Source organism: Scomber scombrus, chromosome 20 (assembly GCF_963691925.1).
Source record: "Scomber scombrus chromosome 20, fScoSco1.1, whole genome shotgun sequence".
NCBI classification, from domain to species: Eukaryota; Metazoa; Chordata; class Actinopteri; order Scombriformes; family Scombridae; genus Scomber; species Scomber scombrus.
This window is the reverse complement of record NC_084989.1, coordinates 14,876,591-14,889,254: the sequence shown is the minus strand read 5'-3', so window position 1 is coordinate 14,889,254 and position 12,664 is coordinate 14,876,591. Positions and strand designations below refer to the sequence as shown.

Below are 12,664 nucleotides of genomic sequence, written 5' to 3'. Positions count from 1 at the left end.
TAAGACCATGACAAGCGTAATATACAGATGTGCAGGTTTAAAGGTTGGTGGGGGGGAGCACCTGTGGTCTGGGCTTTTTTTTCCCCATGTGGGGTGTTGTTGACTTAGTTTACCAAAGAACATTTGGATGTACATGTGGTTTTATCTCATGGCATGTTATTGCCTGTTCCTTCTCCATCTCTAATTAAATTAATGAACACTGGGAGACAAGTTAGGGAGCGGCACAAAAAAACAAAGAGCTGATTTACTTGCCTCTAGTGCCTCCTCTCTGACCAAGACAAAGGCAACAACCTCTCCAGTCCCTGGGCTGGGCTCGATAACTGTCTGCCAAAGAGGCTGACAAGTGTGTGTATATGTGCTCCTTCTCCATTTACAACACCCCTCCCTTACTATATTTTATTCCTCACTTTTCTCCCCAACAGTGCATGACAGAACCATCAATGAATCCATCCATTCCTAGCTATCTCCCATTTTCAGACGGCACACTGCATCTCAATCTCACTTCTTTTATCTGCCATGACCCCCCACGTATAGGGTGGCTGAGCACTAAGTGCACATTAACACCGCAGTGAATTACGATGGTGCAGATGTGAGGGAGGATCAAAAAGTTAGGCGACAGATGCTCAGAGCTAATCGCTCAGCTGCAGACTGAGCCAAGGCCACTCGCCACCACAAAGCCCTAAACATGAGGTCAGACAGGTCAAACTGCTCAAATGGTGTCACATTCACATCCACAGAGGGTCTCCGTTTACCCCGCTGCCTGGCAGAATTTACAGGTACCCCAATCCATCACCTACCATTGCTGCACACACTGAATAAAAGCATAATTTAACATATCTGATCCAGATCTTCCATTTGTCTTATTTCTTTCTGATACATAATCAGAACAGGCTTCACTTTAACTAAACAAGTATTTCCAAGTACTTGAATGACTTTCATACGTTTACTTTAGCTAAACATGCTAGCATCTGATTTTGAGAAGCCTCTTTGCTGCAAGGTTTTTTCTTTAGTTCTGAGATGACAAAAACAGACCTAAGACACAAGTATGGCCATTAACTCACTTTCTGTCCATCTCAACTTGCAATATGATCCCCTTTTGACTATTATGAACTCTTGACATGTGTGAAATATGTGTTAAAGTTGCTGTGTGGAGTTATCACTTGATCTTTCATGCTGCTCTGTTATTATTCAGAAAGGCATGTCGGGGAGGGAGAACTCTTCAGAAATTTGGCAGGTATGAAAGACACAGTTGCTGATTTGGAAAGGCTTCATGAAAGAGGCTGTCACATATCTAATGATGTAATGAAACACTGCTCTCAGTCAAACCACCAATGAACTTTGTAATGAGTAACATATATTTTTAACAAAAAAAACCGGTAGAAATCTTAAAATAACTCTGGTAACAGACATAAAGCAATGACACGATCTGTATGCACAAGCTTTGTGGTTGTCAACAATGGGCGGGCAGACTGCATGGAATGGTAGACAGGTGGTCACATTTGATGGCCAGTGGTAACTGCAGGGTTTTCCCAGCTCACTGTGGCTACCACTCCTCCCCTGCAATATATATATATACACAACACAAGTAATCTGCTGACTGTCAAGCACCAAAAGAAAGTCCATATGTTGATATTTCTGAACAAAAAAAAGCAGCAGCTGAATGCATATTTCTTGTAGCTGCTTCACAATAAGATCAAGTGTCTCACCACTTTACATTAATGCTATTTTAACAGCAGCTAACTTCATTATAGCTCTGATAGCATGTCAAACAGGGAGCCCACCCATCAAACGCTATGAAAGGGGAATACTGAATTAGGCAACTTCAAAACTAGATAACATTTTTGATTGATTGATCAGTTGTTTACTTTTTTAAAAAAAAGTGAAATCATGGAGTGCCCTGGTACCCGGGTGGTTACAGCGCATGCCACTTAACGGTAGCGTCCCTGGTTCAATTCCCCTCTCTCTCCCTTTTTCCTGTTGGCCTGTCTGCCACCTACTAACACACACACACACACACATACATACAAAAAGCCCCCCCAAAAAAGAAGTGAAATCATTAAAAAAATAAAAATTCCCAGAGCACAAGATGATGACTTCATATAACTTGTTGTACCTCACCAACAGCCCCAACACGTAAAAATATTCAGTTAGGCAATAATATAAACAGAGAAAAATAGCAAATCACTGTATTTAAGAATGATTGGCTATGAAAACAAATGGACTGACTAATTATTTCAATCCAGTATTTGACACCTGTAAAAACAGCTCTATGCTACAAAGCCATCAATTGACAGGAAACAAAAAAAGAGTAAATTCTATGTGTTGATACACTTCGCAAAATGAAATAAGTTTGTAAAAGAGACAGGTCTATTTGTGTCATTCGAACATACAGCGCTCTTCACTACTAAATACCAAGCTGATAAAGTTGGTTCAACTTATCTGCTGCCATGACAGCAGTTGCGGGCCAGTGACGGGTCATTCAGTGTTATTATCAGTAATCCACTCATGTTCTCAAGAGTGCCAACACTGCTCACAACTGCTTCCCATCAGCAGGAGACCATTTATTTATGATGAGGACACAGCTAAGGTTTCTACTACTGACTCTTCCATAAAGGTCTTGTTTGTGAAAGCATCGCAGCACAGTGGAACAGTTCATCTCCACTTCAGCGTCCGCTAACCTTTTCTGCAGGTTTTTTGCAGTCAAATGGGAATTTTGATTTACATGTCTGACCTGCATACGAGCTGTTCTTTCTGAGTTTTCTTTCTCTTCAAGATCTCATCTTGACCTCCATAGTTATTCTCTCTTAATTACATTTCACACTGTAGAAACTGCCAGCTGACAACGCTTTGCCATCTTCTTGTACACTTCCCCTGCATTGTGAGAATTATTAACTTTCATTCTCAGAGTCTTACACAGCTGCTTAGAGGAAACCACAGTCGCTGAGTGTTTTCACAACGTTTGAAGAGCCAAAGTTGGCACAAGGTGACATTTCATAATGATAACTCTTGACATGCCTCAGTCATAATGAACTGATTAAGGTCTAAAATGTTGTAAAAAAGTATCTGAGACTTCAGAACTCTTAGGGTGCCCCAACTTTTGCATTTTTGCTCACTTTGACTCAAAAAGTAACTTTGCATTAATGTTTGCTGAAAATAGTGTTTTATGTTCCATATCTTAAAAAGACTGTTTACATCTTTTCAATTAAAACTTGTTTTCATTTGTCAAGAGGTGCCCAAACTTTTGCATACAACTGTAACCCAAATCCAGCATTGTTATTATTGCAATATTTACAGTAAACAGTAAAGAAAAATGATATTCTAGTTCGATTTTAGTGAGTTTAGTTAGATAGTCGATAAAAGTTTAAGTGGCAATGCTAACCACAAACCACAACAACTGTGTTGTAATAGAGACGCAGAGTGCAACTTTGCAAGTTATTTTACTATGAAACAACAGTGATATGAGTTTACCACATCCTGCAAGTCTACAGCTGCAGCCACAAATTCTAAAATCTAGTAAATGGCTGGACTGTGTACGAAATGCTTAACAAGAGCTTTTAAATTGAAACCGATACAGGAAGTGGCCGACCAATAGTGTACCTTCATTGCTTTGTCACACGGCGTTCGGCCGACCAATAGTGTACCTTTATCACTCAGCCAGTGAATCACTGAATCAGGGACAGACATTCGCGTTTATAGGGCTGGCCCTGCGCTTGAGGTCCAGCCAAAAACACAAGTGGACACGCAGTCAAAGAGCACACCCAGAGGCCTGTGTGGTAATGCACTTCATAGAGTTACTGTATAAGAGATATACGTGAGAAGGACTGGAACTGTATTAGTATTCAACAAGGATTTCAGTGAATGGCCCTGACTTTATTTACAGACGTGACACGAGAGGTTCTTTGTATGAATGATGTCACAACAACTGGATACTGTGTAAGCTAAGCAAGCCTAAGAGAACAACTACAGATCCTTGTCTCTCTTCTCAGCGGGAGTGAACAGTGTACCACTGCTGGGCTGGATTGCTGAGGCACTGAGACAGCAACAGCATGAGCTCACAGAGGCAGACAGAGTAACCTAATCCCTGTGACAGCCTGCTAAAATCACAGGGCTCTGTTGCCTTCTGGAATGTGCTCTGTATGCTCGCTGCTCACTCAGACCCTCTGGCACTGCTGCACTTCCTCCGACTTACACCAAAACTTACATTTTAGCCACGGGGCAGGTCTGCTTCACAAAAAAAAAGAAAAAACGGACAGCGCGGGACGGTGACAGACACAATTAATACGCGCTTGACGCTTGTGCTCTTTTCACATCGGACCGCAGCAGCTAAAAACCCATGAGACTGCATCTCATCCCAGCTGTCCCAGATTCTCTCAAAACAAAACAGCAGCATAGCAGCAAAGGGTCATGGGAGACTTGGCAGTCCAGCTGTGAGACAGGAAGTGTGGACACAAGGGTGACCGGATGATGGGAAAGTGATGCAATCTGACAGAGCGCAGACCTGACCCCTAAGTTCAGATGAGTTCAAATAATTTATCTTTTCATTGTGTTGATGCTTGTCAACTCATTTGAAGAGACGAAAGATCAAGTTTGGGACAGATTCAAATGTTTACGCCGGTCCTGCTGGGAGAAAAACAACACTTTACACGTTAGAAAACTGTATTTTTCCACTATCATATTAAAACTTAATTAAGGACAGAGGGGCCTCCAGTGTTATAGGCTACACTCATGACTGTGTGAAAGCAGTTGGTTATCCACCCCTTGGGATCACCCTCGGCAGTTTGGAGCATCCTAAAATAGACCGCGGCTCATGTCCTTTGAGAATTTCCAGAGATTTGCTCTCATAGCAACAACCATAAGTTTTACACCATCTTTTAAACCCACTTCATATCGAAAGGCTCGCTCAAAACAAACACTACTATTTCCAGTGCTGGCTTACTGCACATATTATTTAAAAGATAAAATCGACGTTTATGATGCTCATCCAACCAAATACCTCCTGTGCTGAACTTTAATCTCAGTCCATTCCTTTGTCTTATATTTGGTATCAAACTAGCACTGGCATTGGGCAACCATTCATATCAGGGGATGCTCATTATGTGATAAGAAAATAGTCCAAATATAGCCGAGGCAAATTAACAATGTCTCAGTTTCACACTGATTTTCACTTCCCCATTTTTACTTCCCAGTTTATTATGGCTGCATATTTGCCACTTTGCAAGCGTGAAGCTGGATGTAACTGTCTAGCCCGAAGACTTGAGATGGTGTTAGTGAAGAAGTTCACTTGGTGCACCTACAGCCCGAGCGTGTTCAGCTGTTCGTGTGGCTGGAAAACTGGATGAGATGCCACATGACGAAGAAGAAGCAGCAGCTGATACACATGCAATTTTGGCTAATATCTTAATCTGTGGATTTACAAATGTCTAATGCATAAAACAACAAACAAGAAGGGGGGAAATAACAGAGCAATATTCTGGAGTCGTGACATCAGCTTCATGTATACGTAACACTGAGTGGGGCTTTCTCAGGGGCTCTTATGTGGGTGCTTGCTAAAAAACTTACCAACAAGTTAGTTGCAATAAAGCAAATCAGTGATCAGTATCAGCACTAAAAAGCCTGATCAAAGCACTGCTATCATACACCGCAGGAAATTACACAATCAAAGCGGTGTTGAACTGACTAAATATAGAAATAAAACCACTGTATTACTATTTTCTCATGTAGGTATGACTCACAACTTATAATTACCTTCCAGTCTTTACAGTAATTGAGTTTAATGTGGTCGACAACTGACCCAAAGCAACAACCATACTTGCATCCTCTCTGTAAGCAGACACCAACCAGAACATAATATCTCAAGACAGGATCCATTTCCTCAAACCCCAACTACATTAGCAGAGCCTACACATCCGCATACGCACCCTGCTAGTTGCTGGGGTTGCCAGTAGTAGTAGTAGTTGTTCTGGGTGGCCTATTTGCCCACAGCTACCAGGACCAATGGTGGTAGCCACATCAAGAAATCTGGGATCAAGGCGGCAACAACAAAATAAACCTTCGGGATACCTCACCAACTCTGAAGGCTCGAGGGGATTTCCCCTATGACTAATCTGAGTTTACAAAGCAGAGGGATTCATAACATCAAGTGTAACAGTACAATAAAGTTGTTGTGGTTTCGCTTTGTGTGCTATCAGACTACTTAAAACTACCAGTAGCATTAAGGAGTCTGTAAAAAGAGACGATACAAATAAAATCTAAATCTGGCCACGCTGCTGTTTGTCCTCATTGCGACTGCAGCCTCCTGGAAAAGGCCATTGTTGCAGTCAAAATAGCAGATCATTTGTAAACCGCAAGATAATAATCCCAGACAGCCTGTGTCAGAGAGCTGAAATGAATACATTGGCTTCCTACATCCTGGCAAATGTGAGCCCTAGGGTGCTGTCACAATAGGACTAAACAAGCCACTTGGGACCATAGTCTGGGAGAGCCACGTGTTGGGACTTGTGTGTCTCGGGAGAAGGAGGCATTCCAGATCGCACGTTGATGCCACAAAAATCTGGGGTCCACACACATCAACAAAGATCAACAAGATGTTTGATAGAAGGGAGAGTTTTCCTCAGAAAGCCTCACCTCTGTGCTGCCCGACTGAGACGGCCTACACACATTTTACACACACACTGGGAGGACTGTTTGGATGAAACTGTGAGCTCTTTTACAATACTGTTTTCAGAGCATAATTTATGTTCTCGTGTCCTTTTACTTAAAGCCACCGTGTGTAGTTAGAAAACTGACAACTTTGACACCCCTGTGTGAGCGTCCAAAAAGACACTTACAGATGGCGATGTGTGCTGTTTACCTTTTAATAAGGACCCGACACTGAGATTAATGGGTAGGATATGATGAGACTACACACATTTTAACTGGGATAGTCACGTGTTTCTGTCTTACTGATATTATTTTAACCCTTACATACTGTTCAGGATCAAATTTAACCAATTTTTACATTTAAGAGCTGTGTTCATTAAAAAAACATTTTAAAAATCATTGTATTATTCATCTTTATGAGCGTATTTTTTCCATAAATAAACAGAATACACTGTTGTTCACTCTCTGACAGCTTCATTAAGGATTGATCAAACATTATTAATGACTCATGGGGAATTTATAAATGTGAAATGGTGTAAATACTAATTATGAGTCAAAATATGAACAGTATGTAAGGGTTAAAGATGCTATAATCATAATACATAAAAGTTCTACACATAAAAAAGCTAAGTAGAGCCACAGGTAACACCTTACAGTTCTGGCCCCCATTTCCCAAAAGTATCTAAACACTGTGAAATTTGTTTTAATATGCAAAGTCTATATTATTTCTCAACACTACAGTTTGTCCAATAAAACAGCTATAAGATGAACCACTTGAAGATTACACACAGGACAGCTGAGCTACTCCTATTCTTCAGAGGTACTCAGATGTTTCCACATATTATGCCATATGTCATACAGTTTCCACACAAAACCACTACAAGAAGAGTGGCAAGGGATCAGAGGCTGACGTGAGTTGGTTAGTTCCATAGAAGTAATCTTGAAGTGTTGTTAAACATAAAGTGAGGCAACAATTTGCTCTGCGTCAATAGCACAGAATTGATTGCTTGACCGTCGTGGGGTATTTACCCTAAACTTCCAGGGTACTAACTTTACATAAATTACCTCTGAAACTCTCCTTACACTGAACACACATTTGGAGGGCAGATGTCATCATTATTACTATTATTATTATTATTATTATTATAAAATGTATTTCAAAGTGCCTTTCAAGACACCCAAGGCCACTTTATGAAATGAATGAAAACAACCATAGAAACAAAACGATGACAAAAAAAACCAAAACAAGTAATAATAAAAGATAGATTAACACACATACACAACAGCACAATATAAGAAAGGATGTATTCTTATATGTACTCACAAAATAAAAGCATATTGATAAAAACAGCCTTAAAACCAACGACAAACCAACGTCATAATCACTGAAGCCAGTGCTAAAAGAATATTTGTTGTCTCGTTTGGTGAGCTCGGTGTTAACACTATAAGTGAAGAAGATCTGGAGGCTAAACATACTGTTGGTTCAACAAATTCACATGAGATATTTATAGGTGGGCAGACTGAGCACAGCTTCAGTGCATCACAGTGAAAAGCTTCCTGTCTTTAAATAGTCCTCATTTAGTTTCTAAGAACACATTTTAACTATATTGATTTTTTTGTCATGGATACACAAAGCTGTCATCACACTAACAGCTGAGGTTTTTCTAGTTCACACATCCTCCTTTTCACTCTGCAAAAAGCAACCAAAAGAAAACCCCCGAACCATTATGAACTAATAAAGAAAAACACCTATGAAAGCTCTAACTTCTTTTCCCAAAAATGAGGAAGTTAAATCACTCCGAATGAGAAATGATAAGAGGATATCTTGACCACATATGGTCTCTACAGTGACATATTGCAGAAGTGGGGAGAAACATGTTTACATCATTAACAGAGCAGTGGTTGGCTTAGTGTGCATAGTGTGTATTAACAATGTTTTTCAGGTGCATTAACTTCTGATAATGTCAAAATAAAATTTTTAAAAAGTGCACCTGTCGTTAATTCTCCCCCTCGATGCTTTAACAAACAGCTAAGTTCCTTTTTTCAGCTGGTGATCTTGGTTTAGAAAGTATCTTTGTTATTGACTTTTCAAACCAGCCGACATGCATGGGCAGTCACAGGAAAACATTTCCGTTTTTTTTTTTTTTTTTAAAGAAATTACAATCATAGAAGAAAATGAGGAAATGGAAGATAGCTTGTGCAATAACTGAGATTAGTGAGATAACAGAGAAGAGACACGATTGAGAAAAAAAAGAAAATCCCCCCGTTTCTTAACTTCAATAGAGCCCTTAAAGCCACTTAAACAGACTAGATTCCAGAGTCTGTCATTTGACCATGGAAATTTTCAGCCACATTAGTTTTTTTGGCTATCATGAAAATGCACAGTTGGTATTTTCCCCCTAGGCTGCGGAGACAGATTTGGCTGCTGGAGGCCACTGGTAGCACATAACCGGGCGGCTCTGGGCAGGAGGCAGGGGCAAGATCTTACAGAGAAAGAGCCCATCACTCCATAGCCATAAGATTATACTGTCATAACAATCAAACAGGGAAAGACTGGTTGGTGTTAGAGGGCATGTGAATCGAAAGGAGGACATAGATGAAGCTATGCATGTATCACTGCAGTGTCTACATGCATAGCTGGAGAGTGAAAGCTTCAGTCCAGTGAGAGTTCTCATCTTAAATTAAGTGAGAGTGAGTTAAATCAGGAACTGGCAGCTGATGAGAGTGGGTCATCTCCACATGGCTCTTAATGGCAATTTTCATAAAACTGGACTTTAATGCTCAGCGGAAGAGACTAAGACTCCAAGAAAATCAAGCTGGTGTGTTGTTCTCCGCCGTCTTTCTCCCAGCGAGCTATCCTCCCTCCAACTCCCACTAAGAACAGAACGACAGCAGACCAAATGTCCCACACCCCCTCTCACCTCCCTGAAAACCTTAATGAGAGACTGTGAAGAGGTCTGTCAGTGTGACAATAATTACAGAAACTACACTATAACAGCAGCTGCAAAAGACCCCCACACCACCAGCCACACACCCACCCCCATCTCTTCCCTTTGGTGTTTGGAAAGACACACAAGCTACTACAGCCCCCTCCTGAAAAATTATTCAGATCCAACTAACCATATATCTTCAAATTAATAACAGTGAGATAAAATAATCTGTTGATTGTTTCAAACAGTACTGCTGAACAAGTTTTTGGCGTGGACCACACAAATAAAAGCCACAAGAGCTTGCCAAAAAATACACAGCCTTATCGCCCATTGTGCTACTGGAGCATGACATTTAGTCTGGCTTTGGTTGTGTACGGTAGAAACAATGTCAAGAGATAAACAGAGGGAGAAATTATCCAAAATCTTGCCCTCAAAAACAAAACTGGTCTCACTTACACAGTACATTAGCTTACTTACTACGGGTCTTCAAGAGGTAGATACGAGTTGCCAGATATTTTCCTCTTGGTATGAAGGTTGTTTGTTTCTCTATTCCAATTAGAGATGAATCAATTAGTCCATAAGCTAATTGACTGACAGAAAGTTACTCCGCAACTAATTTGTTTTGATAAGCAATAGATTGTTTAAGTCATTTATTAGGTAACAACACACCAATCATTATCTGGTTCCAGCATCTCCATCACTGAAAAACTGAATATTTTAGGGGGGATTCAAGCTGTTGATCAGACATCACCTATTATGGACTTTTTGTTACAAATTGGCAAAACCTGATTTCAACGCATCAACAAAAAAAGGCCATGGTGATAGACTGACCACAATAACCATTTATGTCGATTCACTAGTGTTGCTTTAACACAAGTAATGGGACCCCTAAGTTAATGTTAGGGAATTCCTCCACCGTGACCATGACCAGGCTGGGTCACATCAGTGCAACAACTTCAACTTGAGCTTTAGTTACACATAGAAAAAACATGGTTAGGGTTAAATATAATAAAGACAAATTGGGACGCAGTGAATTAGAAGGTGCTGCCCATTTAGCGTTGCAAACCGTGTATTGTCGCTACCGTTTAGGCGTCTTCTCCATTTATACAATCTCAAGACAAAAAGCAATGTTAACATGATGCACTGCAGAAAGAAAAAGAAAATCAGCCACATGATTTAGCTTGTAGAACACAGTTTTAACCGATCTCTTATGATTTTTAACTTAAAGCTTGACAGCGTGTCACGCCACCTAACTTGGCTAACCTGGCTAGGAATATTCACTAATTGCTTTTTAATTTTAACAAACACCACGATACAGATTAAACTAGTCGTTTAGCCAGCAGGGTAACCGTATGTTTGCCATGTTGGCAAAGCGACAGATGTGTTTTTGTTGTGTGTCTGGGTTAACAGTTAGCTATTAGCCGACGTGACTTATAACGTTACACGGTGAATTCAAAGATAGCCGGAGCTAGCCTGTAGCTTTTCCCGTCAGTGGGAGCACAGATTCATACCCTGCTCAGTCATTACCACGTCTTACCTGCTTGCTGATAGCCACCTTTTCTTACCCCCCTTTAAGGATGTATTTCACTTGTGGAAGCGTCACACAAACTGGGAGTTAATACACACAAGTGATATCCAGATTCCTAGCAAGCAGCCAGCTATTTTCCCCCCACTCCAAGGAGCTAGCCTAGCTGATGAGACACTGTGTGCCCCGTTGGAATAGCATTTCTATATCAAAGCATGTCATTGCTCAGCAGCACAGCTAGGCTCGCTAAGCAGCAGCTACACAAGCTGTTCAGACCTGACTCCAGGTCCCGCCCCTCTCACGCGATTGGCTGCCTTGGAATCAGCTCTCTTGTGATTGGACGTGTTGTAAGTCAATCATACACTGCAGTTTGCTGAAGCCTGGGCCAGTGGTTTGACTCAAGGGACACCAGTAGAGTCCTGGGAAGAGGCAATGTCCCAGGTGCATTGTTGCTCTATTAACACTTGTTACAGGTTAATCCAGTACAAGGAAATGTATAGGCTCAAAAACTCAAAAATAAAACTGTTTCCTCTGTGAATATGACAAATGTTGCTCTGCTGAGAGGTCACTTGCACATCTGTTTTTGGTTTTGCCCTACACTAGGCTATACAACTTCTGGACTGCAATTTTTGAATGGCTCTCTCATGTTACTTTACCTTGTTCATAATGGAGTCTGAACAGCTTGTGTGGCTGCTCTTTATTCCTTTTATTTTTTTATTTATTAATATGTACTGTATTTTAATATCTTACCTTCTATTTCTTTTTCATCATCTTTTTGTTTTGTTTTTCTACAGTTTTTATGGATCTGTTGTCTTCTTGATTTAACTTAACTTAACCTTCATTTTGCTTTTGTTTTAGCTTACTGTTTGGCTTTCTGTTGTAATGGACTTACTGTACTGCCTTCTAAATATCTTGCCTTTGCGTTGTCTGTCAAAGCACTTTGTAAACTTTGTTTTCAAAGCTACAATATAAATAACGTTTTTTTTGTTCTGCTTGTGTTCTACTTTGTGTTGTATTTTCTTTGTATTTTTGTGTATGTCCTCTTAATAAATTTTGTCATCGTAAAATTTGCTAATAAGCTAATCCATCCACAACATCACAATCACTTGTCCAAAAGAAGCACTGGATTTGTCTCTTAAACACTGAATGAGACTCCAGCATTGACCTCATACTTATTTAGTTAAACTTATATTTTGTAATTTTGGCAACTTCTTATTTAATGGACAAGGAACAGAAAACACTTAAAACTGTGGATGACTCACATAAAAACTGAAAGGAGAACAGTTTCAAAATTGCACCTCATGCTCCTAACATGTATTCAATGTTGGCTGCAACTTACATAATGAATTAGATAATACATTTGATATAAAAGTCTAGCCTTAGGTGTTTATGGGCATCTCATAAGAAAAAATGCTCAGTCATTCACACGGTTCAGCACACTTACAGACACTCATGCACATACATACAACAACTCATCCTCAAATTCCATTCAGGCTCCTCCTGGGAAATGTTGATATTTTAATAAACATGTCTGTGGTGAAGAGAGTTGCAGAGTAATTTGGAAGGTTGT

General features: G+C 40.2%; 1 protein-coding gene across 1 annotated transcript in view; it reads right to left on the bottom strand.

The window, feature by feature from the left end:
- The window catches only part of nck1b (NCK adaptor protein 1b), a 28,440-nt gene extending 17,086 nt beyond the window's left edge, over positions 1-11,354 (bottom strand). Inside the window, exon 1 of the mRNA XM_062441098.1 lies at positions 11,107-11,354. The gene's annotated coding sequence lies outside the window, so the exon portion shown is untranslated. The remainder of the gene's footprint in view (positions 1-11,106) is intronic.
- Positions 11,355-12,664: the final 1,310 nt, after the last annotated feature.